General features: G+C 42.4%; 1 protein-coding gene across 9 annotated transcripts in view; it reads left to right on the forward strand.

The window, feature by feature from the left end:
* NTM (neurotrimin) overlaps window positions 1-21730 on the forward strand; it is a 1048866-nt gene that overhangs the window by 744547 nt on the left and 282589 nt on the right. The gene's annotated exons all lie outside the window — the stretch shown is intronic.

Genomic DNA, 21730 nt, shown 5'->3' on the forward strand with positions numbered 1-21730 from the left:
CCAATCTATTGCTGCCTCCTGAGTCCCAGCTGATGACTAGAGGGAAAAAAAACTGTTTAAACTCTTGCCGCGGAGCTTCAAAGGGCCGCCCTACAGCTGATCAGTGTTAAAAGCAAACAAATGAGTCGGGTCGTAAGTGCGAGGACTGGTCGTAAGTGCGAGGACCTTCCAGAAATGACTCTGACCAGCTAGCCACGCCCACCTAGTCACATGACCTCCAAGCCACACCCACAAAATAAGCCACGCCCACAGAACCGGTAGTAAAAAAATTAGAACCCACCCCTGTTCCACATGACCAAAGGCATGAAATGTTAGGTTAACTGGAAGTACAGAGAGCTAACAGAAGGGAGGAAAAAAGATTTCAGAAACCCCCTCCCCCCCATCCCAAATTTCCTGGCCCCTCTTTTCAAAGTACTTTTGGAAGATTTTCAAGGAAGTGTCTGCCTTTGGACGGCAACCAACAACATTTCAATAATATTAACTTCCTTTGGAGGGCTTCTCACATTTTCCTTAAGAGATCATAATAGATCAAACCAAGCCTCATTTGTGGCTCACAATTGCATTTACTCTTTGTGGGTGATATGGGCGGTATCGAAAGTGGACCAATAAAATTTAAAAATAAATGTAATTATGCAAGTCTTCTCTTGAGGTTTTCGTCCCCTCGTGTCATTGTTTGATACAATCGGACTACTTGGTTAAGATACATGAAGGACTTTCTCACCTAATTTTCCACATATACTGAGTCGTTCTTTCTATTATTTCTCAGATAATTTCGAAATCATGGTGCCTGGAAAAATGCCATTATATTATAGGGGTAGTGATATAATTATATTGTGGTGTCTCTTAAAGTATCCAGGTTCCATTTCAGTGGCTCTTTGGCCTGAGCAGAATACTAATACATGGAAGGGTGTACTTTTTTTTTTCTTCAGTTTAATAGACATGAGAATATTTTAGAAGAAAAACTCTCCTTAGTTTCATCTTATCTTCACCTACTCTTTTCTTTTCCAATCGGAATGGAATGGAATGGAATGGAATAGAATAATGAATGGAATGGAATGGAATGGAATAGAATAGAATAGAATAGAATAGAATAGAATAGAATAGAATAGAATAGAATAGAATAGAATAGGAATAGGAATAGGAATAGGAATAGGAATAGGAATAGGAATAGGAATACGAATAGGAATTAATGGAATGGAATGGAATGGAATGGAATAGAATAATGAATGGAATGGAATGGAATGGAATGGAATGGAATGGAATGGAATAGAATAGAATAGAATAGAATAGAATAGAATAATGAATGGAATGGAATGGAATGGAATGGAATAGAATAGAATAGAATAGAATAGAATAGAATAGAATAGAATAGGATAGGATAGGAATAGGAATAGGAATAGGAATAGGAATAGGAATAGGAATGGAATGGAATGGAATGGAATGGAATGGAATGGAATAGAATAATGAATGGAATGGAATGGAATAGAAATAGAATAGAATAGAATAGAATAGAATAGAATAGAATAGAATAGAATAGAATGGAATGGAATGGAATGGAATGGAATGGAATGGAATGGAATGGAATGGAATGGAATAGAATTGGAATAGAAGGGAATGGAATAGAATGGAACGGAACGGAACAGAACAGAACAGAACAGAATAGAATAGCTTTTGGCCAAGTGTTATTAGACACACACACAAATATTTCTCTGGTGCAGCAGCTTTCAATGTACATGCAAACCAACAGAGTAAAGATAATCATTAACAGATTTAATGGAGTTGGAAGGGACCTTGTAGGTCATCTAATCCAACCCTCCGCTCAAGCAGGAGACCCTACACCATTTCTGACAAATGGCAGTCCAATCTTTTCTTGAAAGTCTCAAGTGATGAAGCTCCCACAACTTCCGAAGGCAACTTCTGTTCCATCGGTTGATTGTTCTCACTGTCAGAAAGTTCCTCCTCATTTCTAGGTTGAATCTCTCCTTGGTCAGTTTCCATCCATTATTTTTTGTCTGGTGCTTTGGAAAACAGCTTGAACCTCTCCTCTCTGTGGCAGCCCCTCAAATATTGGAAGACTGCTATCGTGTCTCCCCTGGTCCTTCTCTTCACTAGACTAGCCATGCGAGGTTCCTGCAACCGTTCATCGTATGTTTAAGTCTCCAATCCCCTAATCATCCCAGTTGCTCTTCTCTGCACTCTTTCTAGAGTCTCAACATTTTTTTTTTTTAGAGTCAATAAGAGTCCATTTTTCTCCTGTTCATATTTTATGCGTGGTTCTTCATCAGCTCCCACTTTTGTGCTCCAAGTGCAGGGCAAGATGACCTTGACTCTCTGAGAAAGGAATGCTATTTTGACTATATATCTCCCATACTCCATATAATCCCCCCTCCCATTTCCCCACAGCATTAAATGTGGCAGGCCTGAAGGCCCAATGCAAAAGATGGCTTCCAGGCCTGACAGAGAAGCCCTCAAGCGACCCAACATCGACTCTTCATTTGTAAGCTTTTTTTCTTTAACCCCATACCCATCTCAAACATTACATTTGTTGAACTATTTTTTTTGCCCATAATGTTCCCCCAAGCAGCTTGTACGAAATAATAAAATACAGTTAAAGTTATGGCATTCCATCTCTCTGACACACCATTTGTTTTGGGATAAGAAAGCTAGAAAACATGTAATTCATCCTTTCCCTTGAAGGCCTCCAGAGAGACATTTGAGAGGAATCACACGTATATGATTATCTAAGGTTGTTTGGCTCCCAGATATTCTTCTGAACTTCCCCCCTTTTTTGTGTGGTGCTATAGGCCACGTCCACTCAATTTTGAATTCAGTTCTTTTTATTGAGTCCCTTCTGTCTCTTTCTCACCGTTATTTGTGTGCATATGGCTTCACTGGAAATTGAAGAATTAATTCATACAAATTACTTCTGGGACTGGTAATGGAAGTATTCTTGCATAGTGTGAAGGATGATTGTGATAAAATGTGTCTGGGAGAACCAAAATGGGGATTCATTGCAAGAGAGCTAAGGTTGTAAAATATCAGGAAAATGAGATAAAAGGACCTGTCATCTTCTACGCCAAGGTGGCAAAGGAAGAAGTAACTCAAGAGGGAACACGAAGGGGGGAAATGCTCTGAATAAATGAATGGGGAATGGAGTACATTGCAGTCACCTTGTTCTTTGGCTCCTTCTCTGATTCCTCTTCATTCTACGTGGAGTTGCAGAAGCTGAGTTTTCAGAATCCTCTCATTCTGCAACCAAACCCATCACCAGACCAAAAACAGGGCAATTATAAGGCTTAAAGACAGCTTCTCTGCCCTGGTTTCTTTTACCTCTTTACCATCGTGCTCATCTGATGCAAATGTCCCATTTGTGCTCCTTGATGATTATGTTGTAGCCCGCCGGTGGCCAGTGGAGCTGACAGCAGAGTTGGACAGTGAGGAGGTTGGGGAGGAACATGGGCCAGTCCTGGGGGCTGGGGAAAGCTCGGACAAGGGCTCTGTGTCAGAGGCAGAGAGGGAGATAGCAGCAGTGAGGCAGAGGAGCAGCTGGAGCCGTTCCCAGTGTGCACATGCGCAGAGCTGCCAGGAGACAAGAACAACTCAGAAAGCAGGATCATCTTGGGAGTAAAGCCACACCTTGGAGGTGATTGGCCCCTCCCATAGGAAACAAAAGAGGAGCAAATGGGGAGTGGGCTTTTGCAGGAAACAATTCATTTGCTCAGTCATTTTAAGAGTGGGAAGATCTGTCCGTGAATCTCAGAGATTCTGTGCCAAGTTTTGCCTTGCACTGTTTGGAAACTAGTTACCTGGCAGCTTTCCAAGCAAGATAAGGTCTGTGTTGATTAATATTCCTCTGAAAGACTGTTTGCCAGGCCTTGCTGACTGTGAATGAAAGGAATTCACAGTCGTTTTGCCGGAACCAAGACTCTGCTTCGTGCTTTTTAGGGAAGCCTAGGTCAGAACAGATTCATCCCCTTCTAGCCAGAGGTGACGTGACATACTGTAGCAACCGGTTCACCCAGAACTGAAAATGTGAGCATGTGCACACACACACTTCACTCGCACTCACACCATCCACACATGTGCGCAACATCAAAAAACCAATGATTATATATGATGTGATAGTGCCAGAGCAGGTGGACAGGCCCAGCGGCTGGTCGGAACGACTGGTTTGCTCGAACCAGTCAGAACTGGCAGCAGCCCATCACTGCTTCTAGCACTGATGATGTTACCTAGTTGGGTAATGAAGCATTTGCAAGTAAACAACCAAGGTCAGAAAGCACCAAGAAGTCCACAGTTTTACTCTTACTCCTGCTCCTCCTCCTCCTCCCTGTAAATCCCATTCCCTCCTAGCACTGATGATGTTACCTAACTGGGTAGTGAAACATCTGCAGGAAAACCATCAAACTCAGAGTGCACCAAGGACCCCACAGTTTTCCTCCTCCTCCTCCTCCTCCTCCTCCTCCTCCTCCTCCTCCTCCTCCTCCTCCTCCTCCTCCTCCTCCCTCTCCCTGTAAACCCCATTCCCTTCTAGCACTGATGATGTTACCTCACTGGGTAGTGAAACATCTGCAGGAAAACAATCAAACTCAGAGAGCACCAAGGACCCCCACCATTCAACTCTGAGCTACGAATATTCCGTTCCATCAGAAATCAGAGTCACTTCTAATATTGAGAGGACCGGAATCAAGTCATAAGATATTAAATCTGTGATCTTTATTGCTTCTGATGAAGTCCAGAATTGTGTTGGCTCCCCCATGAAGACCATCCCCTACTGAGCATCAACACATTCTCTCTACGGTCTTGAACATGCAGTCAATATCCGGCATCACCAGCAATGGTGACAGGTTGTGAAATGGATGAGCAGGGAACTAATAAATGTATTTCAGTGTTAGTTGCTTCTCCTCCCCTATGCCCTGAGCAATCATACTTGAAGCAGAGGCCGGGCCTTATCTCCCCATTTCCTCTCCTGTTATTGTATCGAGGCTATAAGATAGTCTTTCCCGCTGGAGATTTCCCCGAGCAAATTGTTTTGCCTTGCGCTGAGGCTTCGTAAGTCTTCAGGTTCAGGCAAAAGTTACAACATGCTTCCGTAAACCAGGAATGAGCCTTCAAAATTCAGGAAGCACAGCTGTTTCTAGTCCATGATTCAGCTAAGAAAGAAAATAGATGTTGCCAACTTTATGGAAGTAGAATCACCTCTTCCAGCACTCTTTTCCCTGATTTGTCAGCAACGCAAAGCCGGTGGAGACCTTTAATTAGTACTTTGGAGTTGAAATTGTATACATGTGAGTGGCATGGCATTTACTAGGCCTGATTGGTCCCAATGTTGGTAGTGGATTTTTCTGTTGGATAAGGATGCAGGGAAGAAGAAGTCAAGGAGAAGAGGATCCGATATATTGTTCCATCTGGCAGCACAGTGGGGGTTTGACTTAACTGCATTTCTGAATTTGATCTCCGCATTGCAGTTTTCCCTGTGCCTGGCCAGACATTTTGTTCCATGGAACAGTGTCTTGTAGGATGGACAGAGTTTAATTTTTCAGCTTTCTTCCTCATTCAACTTTCTCTCAATTGTTGTTTAAAGAAGACCGACGCTCTGATTAAATGTGTACGGGTTTATCTTCCCTGCATTTTTTTAAAAAAAATAACTCTCTTTCATTTGGATGGAGATAAATTGTTTTGGCTTTTTTTTTTTTTTTTTTAGAGGAGAAGAAAACTTTGAAGATGTGTGGACTTCACCTCTCAAAATTCAAAGACAAAAAAGGCAGATATGCTGGTTGGGGAATTCTTGGAGTTGACGTTCACACATCTTCAAAGGTTGAGAAACATTGGCCTAGAGTAGATGAATGTTGTTAGGATGACACAGATCATCTTGAGTTTTGGAGAAACACTCATAATTTTTTTTTATTTTAATTTGATTTATATGCCACCCTTCTCCGGAGACTCAGGGCGGCTTACAATGCGCTAAGCAATAGCCTTCATCCTTTTGTATATTTATACAGAGTCAGCTTATTGCCCCCACAAACTGGGTTCTCAATTTACCTACCTTAGAAAGGATGGAAGGCTGAGTCAACCTTGAGCCTGGCGAGATTCGAACCTGCAGTAATTGCAGGCAACTGGTCTTAATAACAGGGTGCTTTAGACCACTGTACTACCAAGGCTCTTATAATAAACAAACCCTTTGATTTGCTAAAGCCACAGGTCTCTACCAAAACTAAAACATACTCCCAAAGACAGTTTAGCAACTTGGAATAAGAATTTCTAAAGTGTCCCAATTAAATTGTCTTTAATTTAAAATTTAAATTAAACTGGGTATGTCTAGTTTAATGAAAAGAAGGACTAGGGGAGACATGATATCAGTGTTCTGATATCTCAGGGGCTGCCACAAAGAAGGGGGAGTCAAGCTATTCTCCAAAGCACCAGAAGGCAGGACAAGAAGCAATGGGTGGAAACTAATCAAGCGTCGTTTTGAGGGTAGGAGTTGAAACAGTTTATGTCCAGGATGCGAGGGGTCTGTAGATATTTTCCCAGCCCTCTTTTTGACTCGTGCAGTAGACAGATCCTCAATGGAAGGCAGGTTGGTAGCCATTGTTTTTTCTGCAGTTCTAATTATCCTCTGAAGTCTGTGTCAGTCTTGTTGGGTTGCAGATAGGGAGCACCTCGAACTCATGGAGTAATGAGAAAGATTCATGTTCTCCCTTGTGGGTGGAACACGAGAATCCAATTGTTCCTATGCAATGACCATGAGGACAGACTAAAAAGAAAAAGAAAGAAAAAAAAGAAAGAAACATTTTGAGTCTGCAATTTTTTAATAGAATTTTGAATATCCTCTAACTCCAAGAAAGAGAGGCCCCATCTAGCATTAATCAGGTGCCTTGTACAAAGTCTTAGTTATCGCTGAACCTAAACTGTCAGATTCCTCCTTAATCCGGTCTACAGTCCCATATGCACAAACTGCAAATGAGTTTGTCTACCATAGCTACCTTGAGATGTTTGTAGCACAGTTGTTCCAACCTTGCAGCCGGATGTTTTAATGAGAATTTGGGGAGAGTGTGAATGTCATCCTTATTTTTCCTTTTTTTTTTCCCCACATCCCCACTTCTCCTTAATTTGCTACATCTTACGAGGAAAATAGGTCTGAAATTTAGCCACAGAAGAAGAAGTCAGGCGATTTCTCCTTCTCCTTCTGTTTCTTTCCTGTGATCAAAATTCACAGGCTGATGCAAATGGCATTTCGTATCCTTGGAAATGCGAATCCCATCCTCAGTTCCCATCTCTTGTCATGCTTATCAGTGATTCGAGAGAGACAGGGAGAAGCAACCGGCTAGGAGAATAATAGATAATAATATTTTGGCAGAGAGGAGAGCCGCAAAGATGATGGACAAGAATTAAGGCGAGAAGCTGAAGAGCGGATCACGTATTCTCTCCCAACTTTTACAAGCTAAGGAAGAGCAAATCCATTTGCTATTTTTGAGTTGTGTCCTCTACTGTCTTCTCTTTGAAAGTCACTGTTGCAATATTTCCAGGATCAGACTCAATAAAGATAATAGAAGTTAAAGCTTTAAATATATTTCTTTTTAATTATGATAGGCATTCTATATTCACTGAATATTCAAGGTAGAAGCAACGAGAATGGTGAGGGTGGCTCCTTATATATACAAGGGGTGGAGCTAGGAATGGGAGTGGTAAGTTATGAATACATTAAAGTCCAAAGAATAAGTTAACCTCTGATGTTCCATATATACATTATTTACACATTGGAGAATAAGGCATTTACATCTGACAAATCCCCCTCTAAATGCCGGTTCGTTACACAACACCAATTACATTCTGATTCAGGACAATATAATACATATAATTTAGAAGTTAAATATTTGTGTTGTTTAGAAGGTAAGGGTTTTGTTAATATGTCAGCTAATTGTTCAGAAGTATCGCAATGTATTGCTTTAATGAATCCGTCTTGAGACAGTTGTCTCACATGCTTAAACTTTATATCAATATGCCTGGATCTTTGTCCAATTGCATCGGATCTGGATATTTCAATGGCCGCTTTATTGTCTTCATGCATAATAAATGGTAAGGTGGGTTTCTTCCAAACATCAGTGATCAGATCATTGAACCATACAAGGTTATTTGCAGCTTTGGACAAACAAACATATTCCGCTTCTGTAGTAGAAGTGGCTACTAGTTCTTGTTTACCAGTATACCAGTAAACTGGACAATCATTCAATAGAAAAACATAACCAGAAGTACTCTTTCTGCATGATGTATCACCAGCCCAATCTGCATCAGCATAACAAGTAATTTTTGGTTCTCTGTCATTATTGGGTTCCAACATTAAACAAAAATCTAATGTACCCTTCAGATATCTTAGAATTCTTTTGACAGCTTCCCAATGATACAAGGTTGGTTTACTAACATATCTTGACAATAGATTGAGAGGTAATGCAATATCTGGCCTAGTCCAATTAGATATATAAAGGAGTGAACCTATAACTGATCTGTAAAATGTGTTGTCTTTAAACTCAGGGGAAGATTCATCAGTGTTTCTAAGAAAATCAGTTTGCATAGGGGTGTCACAGGTTTTAGCATTATTTAAGTTACATTTGTTTAGGAGTTCGATGATTTTATCTTTCTGTGTAAGTTTGAATCCCCTTTTAGTTTTGTTAATTTGCACACCAAGGTATTTATTCACTTTACCCAGAGATTTCAGTGAGAAGTGTTCATTTAACTTATTTACAAAGATTTCCCTGCTCTCTTTATGCTTTCCAATGTATAAAATATCGTCCACGTAAATTAATACAAATTCAATATGATCATTACTCTTTTTTACAAAGAAACAGTTATCAGCAGTGGTGGCGTTGAAATCCATGGTCTTAAGTACTTTTACCAAGCAATCGTACCATCTTTTGCCGGATTGCTTTAATCCGTACAGACTCTTATTTAATAACCAAATTTCGTTCTTATTAGTGTATTGACTGTGTGGTGCTCTTACATATATTTCCTTATCTAATTTTGCATGTAAGTATGCGGTCTGTATGTCATATTGGAATACGTCCAGATTGAGTGCAGATGCTACTACAAGGGCTGTTTTGACACTCTCTGTTCTCACTGTGGGTGAATATGTATCAGTATAGTCTTCTGGATATTTTTGTGCATAGCCTTGTGCAACTAGTCTAGCCTTGTATAAGGTATTGCCTCCTTCTAAGTTCTTAATTTTATAAATCCACCTGGTACCTATAATTGTTTTATCCTTAGGTGCGATCGCAGGTGTGAATACATTTAATCCTTGTAAACTTTCCATCTCTTTTTCCATAGCTAGTTCCCATTTTTCTCTTTCTTCATGTGGAAGTTTCAATACTTCTTCATATGTATTAGGTGTTATTTGTTCTCCATTCATATGCATTATGTAATCTTTGTATTTATTTGGTATTTGGTTTCTATTGTTTCTAATAGTTCTTTCAGGCTTGCTATGGTTATCATGCAAATATCTAGCTTCCTTTTTTGTTAATGTGTCTGTCTTTATTTTATGCTGACTATTAGTCCAAGTTTTGGTTTTGTTCTTACTTTTGTTAATATTTTGATTTTCTGTTGTTCCTTCCTCGCAAGATATCGTATCTTTACATTTATTAGGAAATATTTCATTAAGGTGCAATTTTGACCAATTGGCCTGTTCATGGAACACAGCTGTTCTGGATACTATAAATTTGTTATTACTATCAATAAATCTGTACCCTTTGGTTCCAGTTTCGTATCCCATGAATCTTAATCTCCTGGATACGTTTTCTCCCTTTCTCCTCAATTGTTTAGGTATGTGTACGTCTGCAGTGACTCCAAATATGTGCATGTGTGATAATTTGGGTTTTCTATTGTACATCACCTCATATGGTGTCTTATTCACAATACTGGACCAGGTTCTATTTTGAGTGTAATTCGAATAATGTAATGCCTCTGACCAAAATTGTTTGCCTAAACCAGCATCCTCTAATGTGCACCTAATCATGGTTTGTAGTGTGGAATTTTTCCTCTCTGCAACTCCATTTTGAAATGCAGAAAAAGGATTGGACGTGAAATGTAACATTCCTCTATCCTTTAACCATTGGGAGAATTCTTTAGACATGAACTCACATCCCCTATCTGTCATAATTTGCTTTATTCTGATATTATGTTGTGTTTCTATACGTTTGTAGAATTCCTTAAATTTCTGAAATGTTTCATCCTTGTGCTTTAATGTGTAAACAAAACCATATCGGCTGTAGTCATCCACTATTGTTAGGAAGTAACGTTTTCTATAGGTAATTGAGGGACTTAATGGACCAACTAAGTCCATATGTACCAAATCAAAAATATTGTTAGTTGATCTGTTAGATTTTTTTGGTCTGGGACTGGTTTTTAGTTTGGTGGACTTACATACTGAGCATTCCAAATAATTTTCACAATTTTTTATTTTGACACCTTCTGCGTGTTCAGTCATTTTTTGTACTACAGGAAAGCTTGCATGTCCTAACTTCCTGTGTAAGATGTGAGCACACTCATCATGAATTGGTTTACCTATTTTTGGTTTCTTTTCCTTGTATGTGTTTTTGTGATCATGAGTTATTCTACACTCATCATTGTCACTGTTACTGACATTTTCATCATCTGCTTCAATACAATCTTCCATATTTGAATCAATGTTATGTAAACATCTTTCTTTAGTTATCAGATAGGGTAGACCTCCTTTTATCATTACAGTACCTACATTTGTTTTGTTCTTTTCTATAGTTGCTTTCCCCTTTGAGAAAACTATATTGATATCAGATTCTCTGCTTAATTTTATGGCACTTAGTATGTTGTGAGGTATTTTTGGGATTAATAATACCCCCTCTATTTTCCCTAGACCAGGCAAGGTCACATTTCCTTTGCCTAGTACTTGAACCTTTTCTTGATTAGCTACCTTTATCACAAACTTATCTTCTATAAATGAAGATAATATACTTTTGTTGTTGGTGGTGTGATTTGTTGCACCAGAATCAATAAGCCAATTGTTATTCTCATCCTGCTGTGTTCTGGTGCTGTCTTGCTTATTTAGCCCATTCAGTGACCCAGATTTCCTCTCTTTTGAATTTTCTCTACCCCCTCTACCTTCTTTGTAATTTGGTGGGTTTCTATATTTGTGTCTATCTGTGGAAGATTGTCTGTAATTATATTTGCTCCTATATTCTGGTCTATGTCTCTCTCTTGAGACTTTGGGGCAGTCTCTTCTACTATGTTCCCTGGATCCACAATTGTAGCATCTAAAGGCCTCATTATGTTTATCTTGAAAGACTACTTTCCTAAAAGGTTTGTGGTCTGTTTGGTTACTGGATCGATTTTTTCTTGAATTGTCTTCTGCTATCAATTTGTTAGATAGACTTTCTATGGATAAATATCCCAAATTAATGGTATCTAAGTGTGACATAAAGCTATCCCATGATGGATCAAGTGAATTGATAATAACACTTTTCATTGTTTGATCTGAAATCACTTCCCCCCTCAATTGTAGCTCAGCTCTTATTTTGTTTAGATTTATCAAATGCTCACTTATAGAAACCCCTGGTTTTACTCTAGAGGAAAAGAAATCCTTAGACATTCTTGTGGTTGTAGCTACGCTATCGCTGTGAAATAGATTAAACATGCATTGAATTATTTCTGATACAGTTAGGTTTGGTTTGATGCTATGATACATTGCAGGAGACACGCTAGATATTATTATGAAAAATGCTCTATGATGTAAACAATCTATTTTTAAAGTCCAAGGTCTTCTTGGAGGGCTAGTTATAAAGAATAGTAAATTTTCTTTCATGAAAATAACCTGAAGCTGTTGATACCACTCTTGTAAATTAATGCCATCAATTCTAAGTTTTGGGAAGTCACTGGGTAAGTTACCTACATTATTCTGTCCATTACTTACAACCTGGGGCAGTCCGTGATCTCTCAAGTGCAGGAAATTACAGAACGGCATTGGGATGCTTGCAATGAGTCTGCGCGGTTCTCTGGCCAGTTCAAGTCCTTCTGGGTCGTCTACGTAGTTTCGCACATGCGCGTTGTTCATTTCTTCTTTGGTGGCGTCGTGGAAGGTTCTCTCCCTTTCAGCTCTCTCGATCCGCTCCTCCTCAGATGAGTCGGTCTCTGGCTCGGTTTTTGGGGTTCTGGTGGTGGTGACGGTTCTTTTCTTCTTTTTGTGTGCGTTGGTATTCGATTTTGTCTGTGGTGTAGGGCGAAATCGGCATGGCTCTCTGGGCTCGGGCGTCGTCGCTTTCGAAGTCAGGATGGGAGCGTGCAGGTCTTGAGTCGCCGGTTTGATTTCTTGCTTCTTCGTAGATGTCTTGGTAATTTTCAGTCTTGGCCCAAAAGCAGCAAAAAGCGTTTTCATTGCTGATTTTACTTGAGATTTTGTTAAATCGTCTTCACTTTCTGATTTTGGATCATCTGAAGAGTTTGAGACTTCTTTCTCACTTTCTTCGTCTGATAGTGTTTTTCGCGCCAGAAATTTTGAACTGAGCGTTTTGATTGGCTCTGCTCCATTCTCTTTTGAAGTTCGTTGAAACCAAGATGGCTGCCATTCAAAATTTCGCGCGGGATCACATCTTTTCTTTTTAACAACTATTTTCTCAGTAGTCATCTCACTTACGATTTTTTGATCTTTGGGTTTTTCTTTAATGACGTTTTTCTCTCTCGCTGCTCCGCTGTTCTTTAGCATCTCCTGGAGGTCCGCGATGAGACTTTCATCATTCTTTTGGCTTTTTAGTATCTTTAATATCTCTGACCTGAGTTCGTTATTTTCTATTTCGATTTCTTTCTGGTCATTATTTTCACTCATTAGTTCTTCTTCTTCAGTGGTGTATTCTTCGGATTCTCTCGAAATCGCATTGGTGGATTCGTTGATCATCTCTTGATCAGTTTCTATTTCTTTGCTGTAGGCCCTGGTGTTGGGCCTATCTTTCTTGGACATTTTTAATTACTTATTGAGTCAATTAACCATCCTCTGCTACCAGCTTGTTGCAATATTTCCAGGATCAGACTCAATAAAGATAATAGAAGTTAAAGCTTTAAATATATTTCTTTTTAATTATGATAGGCATTCTATATTCACTGAATATTCAAGGTAGAAGCAACGAGAATGGTGAGGGTGGCTCCTTATATATACAAGGGGTGGAGCTAGGAATGGGAGTGGTAAGTTATGAATACATTAAAGTCCAAAGAATAAGTTAACCTCTGATGTTCCATATATACATTATTTACACATTGGAGAATAAGGCATTTACATCTGACAGTCACTTTAGAGCAGAATTAATGCACTTTTCCTCCACTCTTTTGCGTCGTCCTGTAGGAAGAAATATCCTTCTGGGTTCAGCTCCAAGTGGGGAAAAAGACATTGGAAACATGGAGACTCCTTGGAAAGATGGTTTAATGGTGGACAGGATCACATGGTTTGAGTTCCTGAACAGATAAGGGCCGAGATGCTGCAAGTCCCCGGGTTTTATGCCCTCTCTGGTTTTGAACTTCCTGGGGTCCAGAAAGAGTATCCTGATTGGTTGTCAGACTCCCAGGGAGTAGGGGTCTTAGCTAGCCTTGCTGGCTGATGTACTCTTCCCAGGTGCCATGTGGTGAGTTTCTGTTAGATGGGTCCTATTGTGTTGCAGATGATGGTCCATTGACAAAGATTGAGTTTCTCCCTCTGGCCCATTGACAAAGGGTGGGGGCAGGAAGATGGGAGCTGCTTTGTCTTTAAAACATGCTTCTCCATTTCTCATCCAGGGAAATATATTTTGCTTTTTTAATATTTCCCAAAATATTTCATTCTTCTAGGAAAGGGGTGGGTGCTAACTTCCTACAGTCCCTTGCCTCTCCATCAAGGGATCTTTAAGGAGCCTCTTCAAATTCCATCCATCCAAGATACGATAAGACTTTTCCAAACATGCTCTGATGATAATTACAAGTTGTTTCCAGCAAGAAACTTACTAACAGCGTGTGACATAAATAGGCTAAGGGAGTGGCCAATTATCCTCAAGCCTTACTCTCCAGGAGACCTCCTCCTCCTGAGCAGCCACTCCTGCCTTTTGGCAGCCCTGCGTGCTCGAGCATTGAGGAGAGGCTCCTCCACTTCGCTCTCTCCACTTGAAGGAGCCTCTGGAGGTTCTGAAGGCCCTGGCTGAGTCTCTGCCTCTGGCACCACATCCTCTTCAGCCTCCTCGCTGTCCGATGTGAGTGCCGGCTGCGCAGACTGCTGGTGCGACACCACACCAGCCTCCTCGTTGGGATCAGTCATGATCCGCGCAGGCCGCTGGCGGGCCACAACACCATTCTTCTCTTTATCATTTATAGATTTCCTTCTCATGACCTCCATACTTGCCTTTTGTTCATTGGGAATGCCCATATACTTGTTAAGGGGAAAATAAAGTGTTGTGGTTGTTTGAATTTAAAATTTGCTCAAAATTTACAGCAGATGATCTCAGGGGTGGGCTTCAAAATTTTTAGCAAGGGGTTCTCTGCCCGGTTGCTGGGTGGGTGTGGCCATGGTGGATGTGGCCTAGTCAGCCTCCTGCACCATGGGGGGGGGGGCGTTTTTGCCCTCCCTGGGCTCTGGAGGCTTTCCTCAAGCCTCCAGGAGGGTGAAAAGGGCCTCCCCAGGCTCCAGAGGCCCTCTGGAGGCTTGTTTCAGCCTTCCTGAACTTCTGGTAGGCCCGTTTTTCACCCACCACGAGCCTCCATGCGCATCCTGCATCCAAAACAGGCCGCGTGGGGACTCCTGGGAGGGAAGGGGAGGGGTGGGTAGGGCCAGCCAGGAATTGGATTTGGGGGTTGTCCAAACTGCACAGAATCTTAGCTAGAGGTTCTCCCAAACCCCTATGAACTCCCAGCAGCCCACCCCTAGATGATCTTAGCCTAAATCAGAGAACAACGGAGATACAGAAAGCCAAGAATCTATTGCAAAGCCACTATGAAAAGGAAAGGAAAGATGGAAATATCAACATCAGGCTGAACAGATGCATTTATAAAGCAGGATATATTCTGTCATATACGTTACCATGCACTAAGCACCGGTCATCAAATAGCTAAAAGTACCGTATTTTTCGGAGTACAAGACACACCTTTTCCCCCCTCAAAAAGAGGGTGAAAATCTGGGTGCGTCTTATACTCTGAATGAAGCCCCGCCCAGTTTCTCAAACGGAGGTTTCAGAGGCTGAAAAAAAAGCATCAGAAAAGAAGCTTCAGAAAAGAAGCCCCCAAACAGAGCTTCAGAAAAAAAAGCCTCCAAACAGAGCTTCAGAAAAGAAACCCACAAACAGAGCTTCGGAGGCTTTTTTTCTGAAGCTCTGTTTCGGGGGCTTTCAGAGGCAGGAAAAAAAGTTTTTCCTGAAACAGTTTCAGAAGTTTCAGAGGCAGAAAAAAAAGCAAAAAAAAAAAAAAAAAAAAAAGCAAAGCACAGAGCTCACAACCAAGGAACCTGTTGCTAAAATTCACCTCTGGGAACAGCTGATTGGGAGGCCGATCCGCCTGCCAATCAGCTTTTTTCTTATTTTCCTGCCCAAAAACTAAGGTGTGTCTTATACTCCAGTGCGTCTTATACTCCGAAAAATACTGTAGCCACCGTTTTTGCAAAACTCATGCAGTTGCTTTTTTTCTTCTTTTTTAAATTTGATTTATATGCCGCCCTTCTCCGGAGACTCAGGGCGGCTTACAATGCGTTAAGCAATAGCCTTCATACTTTTGTATATTTATACAAAGTCAGCTTATTGCCCCCACAAACTGGGTCCTCAATTTACCTACCTTAGAAAGGATGGAAGGTTGAGTCAACCTTGAGCCTGGGGAGATTTGAACTTGCAGTAATTGCAGGCAGCTGGTGTTAATCACAATGCTATCAGTCTGCTGAGCCACCAAGCCCTTTGAATGACCTCTCTGGCTTTTGATGCTGGCCTGTGTATGTGATTGCCAGTGAAGGCAAGTGACTCTACATGCCAAGCTCATCTTCCAAGTCATCTTTGGAAGAAAAGAAAAAAAGATGGGGAGGGGGAAAAAAATTAAGAAACATGGATGGAAATGAATCTATTTTAAATCTTGTGTTAATTAATCACCCCCTTAGAGCCCAGGCAGATGTGGGTGAAAACCCCAGAGTTGCAATGCCTGTGTGGTCTGGCACCTGCTTGGCTGAAAACCTTCAGAAGTGAGAACTTCAATTTCCTGTTCTCAGGTCCACCGAAAACAAATGGGTGGGAATTTGCTTTTTACAAGGTGGGCTGAATTTGGAAGGAGGGGGTGGGGGTGTCAATTACTTAGGAAGCGCAATAAGTAAATGGAAGTGGGAGGAAGCTAAGCAAGGCTGCAAGATCGAAAACCAAGGGGTGGAAAGTAGGAGAGGGAGGAAGATTGCAAACCTCAGCATTCCCGAGAGAAGGTGGCTTCTGAAAACAGCATGCATGGCCCTTGTGGGTTTTGATGGAGAAACTTCTCCCAGATTAGATCACTTTTCCTTGAATCTCTCCCTACAAAAGGAATTAACTCATAGTTAGCTTAGATCCGTGATGGCGAATCTATGACACGGGTGCCACAGCTGGCATGCTGAGCTCTCTCTGCGGGCACACGAGCCATTGCCCAGCTCAGCTGCACCGCGCATGTGTGCGCCTTTCGCCAACCAGCTGATTTTCACAATGCATGGGGGGTGGGGCAGGGCTCATGAGGGAGACGCGCCCCCCATGGCCCATTTCTTTTTTTTAATTTTATTTCTATACCGCCCTTCTCCCGAAGGACTCAGGACGGTGTACAGCCTGATTAAAAGCACAAAGACAGACAAAATTTAAAAAATAATTAAAATTATTAAATAATTGGCTCAATTATAAAACCCCCAAATTTAAAATCCCATATTTAAAACCAATTAAAATCTTTACATTGATAGCCTGGCCTGGCGGAACAACAAGGTTTTGAGGGCACAGTGAAATACACGGAGATCGGAGATCTTACGAATTTCTGGGGGCAGTTCATTCCAAAGGGCAGGGGCTCCCACAGAGAAGGCCCTCCCCTGGGTGTCGCCAGCCGACATAATTTGGCCGATGACACCCTGAGGAGACCCTCTCTGTGGGCGCGGACTGGCCGGTGGGAGGCTACTGGTGCCAGAAGACGGTTTCGAAGGTACCCAGGTCCAATGCCATGGAGCGCTTTAAAGGTGGTAACCAACACCTTGAATCGCACCCGGAAGGCCACTGGGAGCCAGTGCAGCTCGCGCAGGAGGGGTGTTACATGGGCACAACGAATTGCGCCCATAACCACCCGCGCGGCCGCATTCTGGACCAGTTGGAGCCTCCGGGTGCTTTTCAAGGGGAGCCCCATGTAGAAAGCATTACAGTAGTCCAGTCGGGAGGTGACAAGGGCGTGAGTGACCGTGCGCAAGGCATCGCGATCCAGAAAGGGCTGCAACTGGCGAATCAGATGAACCTGATTTTTTTCCCTGCAGCCTCCATGGCATTTTTGTGCCACGGAGGCTGCAGGGAGGCCTGCTAGGCCCAAAATGGGGGGTGGGGGTCGCGTGTGCGTGGGGCAGCATGGGGGGTACACACATGCTTAGGGGTTGCACATTACATTATGGGTGCTGGCACACTTTTGGCACACAAAGAGAAAAGGGTTAGCCATCACTGTCTTAGATTCCCTCCCTCCATTGTCTGTGTCCTTAACTTCACTTCTTCTTCTCTCCCAACCCAATCGTGGCTCCAACAGATGTCTCGAATCTAGAGGCATGGATTAGTCTAAACCTAGTTGACGTCAGACTGGCCTATTTATTTATTTATTTATTAGTTTAATTTATATGCTGCCTTTCTCCGGAGATTCAGGGCGGCCTACACATACACCCCAAGCCTAGTCTTTTCTTTCCAACTTTTAGTGGAAGTTTATTTTTTTTTATTTTAGAAATGCAAATTCCTTGACATTGTATCAGACGGTAACTTGCTTCAATATTCAAGGTTTATCTGCAGCTTTCTTTAATGTAAAAACGTGTACATACATTTCCTGGCTGGGTACAGGTTTGTGATTCACCTGGACCAGACACATATTTTCTCAGATCAGATCAGATTGGATAGGCACCCTGGTGGCGGACTGGTTGTAGAATGCAATATTGCAGGCAAATTCTGCCCACTGCCAGGTGTTTGATCCTGACCGGCTCAAGGTTGACGAAGCCTATCAACTTTCCGAGGTCAGTAAAATGAGGACCCAGATTGTTGGGGGGCAAGAGGCTGACTCTGTAAACCACATAGAGATGGCTGTAAAGCATTGTAAAGCGGTATATAAGTCTAAGTGCTATGGCTATTTCCCTCCCTTCTTTTCCTTCGCAGTGGTTAGAATGCAGTATGGCAGGCTAACTCTGCCCACAGCCAGGAGTTTGATCCTGATCACCTCAAGGTTGACTCAGCCTTCCATCCTTCCGAGGTCGGTAAAATGAGGACCCAGATTGTTGGGGGCAAAAGGTTGACTCTGTAAACCGCTTAGAGAGGGCTGTAAAGCAGTATATAAGTCTAAGTGCTATTGCTGGATCAAATCAGTCTTTTTATGAGGTTTCTTGAAATATATTCTCTCTTTTTCTTTTCTTTTCTTTCTTTTCTTTTCTTTTCTTTTTTTGAGGGCAAGAACTGTTTCTAGAACTAGGTTTGCAAATCCACTGGTTGATGTGCCCGTCGGAGCTATGACAGATTTGATCATACTGAAACAGGTTATCTTTATTCTGAACGCCCTCATTCCTAGTCGGTGCTTGGTTTTGAACAACGGATTGACTGATTATACACCATTCAAGCCAGACAGATTTTCTCCATGGTTTACGCAATAGGTGGTTTCAATTTTTGTCCACTTATGGATTCCAGCTGCTTCCAACTGTACCTCCTTCCTTCCTTTGCTCGGGTTTCACAATGAGCTCGAAGGAGAGTTGGTGTGCTCCTTTGTAACATTTCACCGCAAATTTAAACTTGGGTCTATCTACGATTTAGCCCAGCTGGGATTGGTAAGAGCTTTTCTACTTTCAACGCCCGTCTTCTTACATTCTCTTTGTTTTGCCGTGACATGCCTTATTTTGTCACTCACTCGGTTCTTCTCTCTGGAGGGCGGAATTCTTTTCAGGTGACAGTTTTCTTTCTTGCCACAAATTTCTTTTTCCTGCTGACGAGATGACATCTCCTGATATGTCACACTGAGAATATAATTTTATGCTGCAGGGAGGGGCATCTCCAGGTGACTCTGCTCATTCTGTATACTTTCTGCATCGCTTGACAGGGAAGCAAAAGCTTAATGCTCCAGATGCGCAAACAATCACATGTTAGATCTATTTTTTCTCTCTCTCTTCAGCAAACATGTAAAAACCACATAGGAGTATTCTTTCTAGCTACAGGTAGTCTTTGACTTACAACTGTTCAACGTTACAATGGCACTGAAGAAAGGGACTTGTGACCAATTTTCACAGGTTTTTTTTTTTAATTTGATTTATATGCCGCCCTTCTCCGGAGACTCAGGGCAGCTTACAATGAGTTAAGAATAGCCTTCATACTTTTGTATATTTATACAAAGTCAGCTTATTGCCCCCACAACTGGGTCCTCAATTTACCTACCTTAGAAAGGATGGAAGGCTGAGTCAACCTTGAGCCTTGGCGAGATTCGAACCTGCAGTAATTGCAGGCAGCTGGTCTTAATAAGAGGGTGCTTTAAACCACTGTACTACCAAGGCTCTTACCACCTTGGTAGCCTCCCCGTGATCATGTGATCAAAATTCAGATGCACGGCAAGTGGTACACACTGATGACCATTTGCTGTGTCCCAAGGTCACACGATCGCCTTTTGTGACTTTTTCACGAGCAAAGTCAGTGGAGAAACCAGATTCCCTTAAGTGGGTTACTAACCTATCAACTGCAGCCAAGAGCTGTGGTGGCGCAGTGGTTAGAATGTGGTACTGCAGGCTTACTTCTGCTGCCTGCCAGCTGCCTGCAATTTGGCAGTTCAAATCTCACCAGGTTGACTCAGCCTTCCATCCTTCTGAGGCGGGTCAAATGAGGACCCAGATTGTCGGCGGCAAGATGCTGACTCTTATGTAAACCGCAGAGAGAGAGCTATAAAGCACTGTGAAGCGGTATATAAGTGCAATTGCTATTCACTTAACAACCGTGGCAAGAAAATGGGGCAGAATTCCCTTAACAACTATCTCACAACCACAGAAATTTTGGGCTCCACTGTGGTCCTAAGTCAAGAGCCAAGAGCCTTGGTAGTACAGTGGTCTAAAGCACCCTGTTATTAAGACCAGCTGCCTGCAATTACTGCAGGTTCGAATCTCGCCAGGCTCAAGGTCGACTCAGCCTTCCATCCTTTCTAAGGTAGGTAAATTGAGGATCCAGTTGTGGGGGCAATAAGCTGACTTTGTATAAATATACAAAAGTATGAAGGCTTTTGCTTAGCGCATTGTAAGCTGCCCTGAGTCTCTGGAGAAGGGCGGCATATAAATAAATAAATTAAAAAAAAAGTCGAGGACTTCCTGTATTTGAGGCGGTGGGATATTTATTTGTGCATACCGTGCAAATGATGCTTTGGTTGTCCTAGCTGGTATGTTGGCGGTAGCTCCCTTTTTGGCCAAATTGGTCTGTTTAGAAGAGAGCCTGGGAGGCAGCGTCTATGAATAACAAAGGACCCATTGTCATCTTCCCAAATGATACCAGTGGTTGCCCAGAATTTAAATGATACATATACATATATATTAAAAAATCATAATTGAAATAAATGGCTGATATTTGATGAGACCGCTGGCGGAAACTGCCAAAGTCTTATGTGAATCTGCATTTTTGGAAGGAGACGCACTTGGAGATCCTATGATGAGAACTCTACCAGCTGAGCTGATCAACATCCCTGCTGAGCAACGTGCCAAATCTGGCTGCTCTAATGACGATTTCAATATAGAAGAGTCCCGCGGGACTTTTCCCCGTCTCGTCCAAGCACTGTTGTTCCTCTCATTTTGTCCGATCATTTCTCTCTCGTGCGCTCTTCCTTCTTAATTTTCTCTGCGTTGTGTGGAGTTTGTGGTTGGCTTATAGCAGCGGGGCTGAGAATCGTTACATTCTAGGACAGTGATGGTTAACCTTTCCGCCGTCGTGTGCCAAAAGCAGGGGGAATGCAAGGGGGGGGTCGTGCATGTGTGTGCCCACACCATAATTCAATGTTCCCCAAGCCCCATCCCCCTGTGCATGTGCATGCGACCCCCCTGGGCTTCCCCCACTTTTGGCACATGACAGCAAAAAGGTTACTGGTGGGCCCAGTAGGCCCATTTTTTGCCATCCCCAGGCTCCAGAGGCTTTTTTGGAGCCTGGGGAGACTTTTTTGGCGCCTGGGGAGGGCAAAAACAGCCTTCCCCACCCCTCTGGAGGCCCTCTGGAGGCCGGAAACAGCCAATTTCCCGACTTCCGGTGGGCCCGGAAGGCTCAAAAATCAGCTGGCTGGTGCGCTGGAGCTGAGCTAGGGCAACGCTCACGTGCCCACAGATATGGCTCCGCGTGCCACTTGTGGCACGCGTGCCATAGGTTCGCCATCACGGTTCTAGGAGATCTTGTTAAAGAGTCTAGTGTGGTCGCTTGCCCTCTTCATGCATATTGCATCCAGACAGGCCTGCACGGTGTTTTCCCTTGCAGAGAGCAAACAGCCAGGCCACCAGATTTTCTTATGGTTTATTGCTCCAGAAAGCGTCTGTTGTTAATGAGAG

Source organism: Pantherophis guttatus, chromosome 9 (assembly GCF_059756535.1).
Source record: "Pantherophis guttatus breed Tessera chromosome 9, ASM5975653v1, whole genome shotgun sequence".
Lineage (NCBI taxonomy): Eukaryota > Metazoa > Chordata > Lepidosauria > Squamata > Colubridae > Pantherophis > Pantherophis guttatus.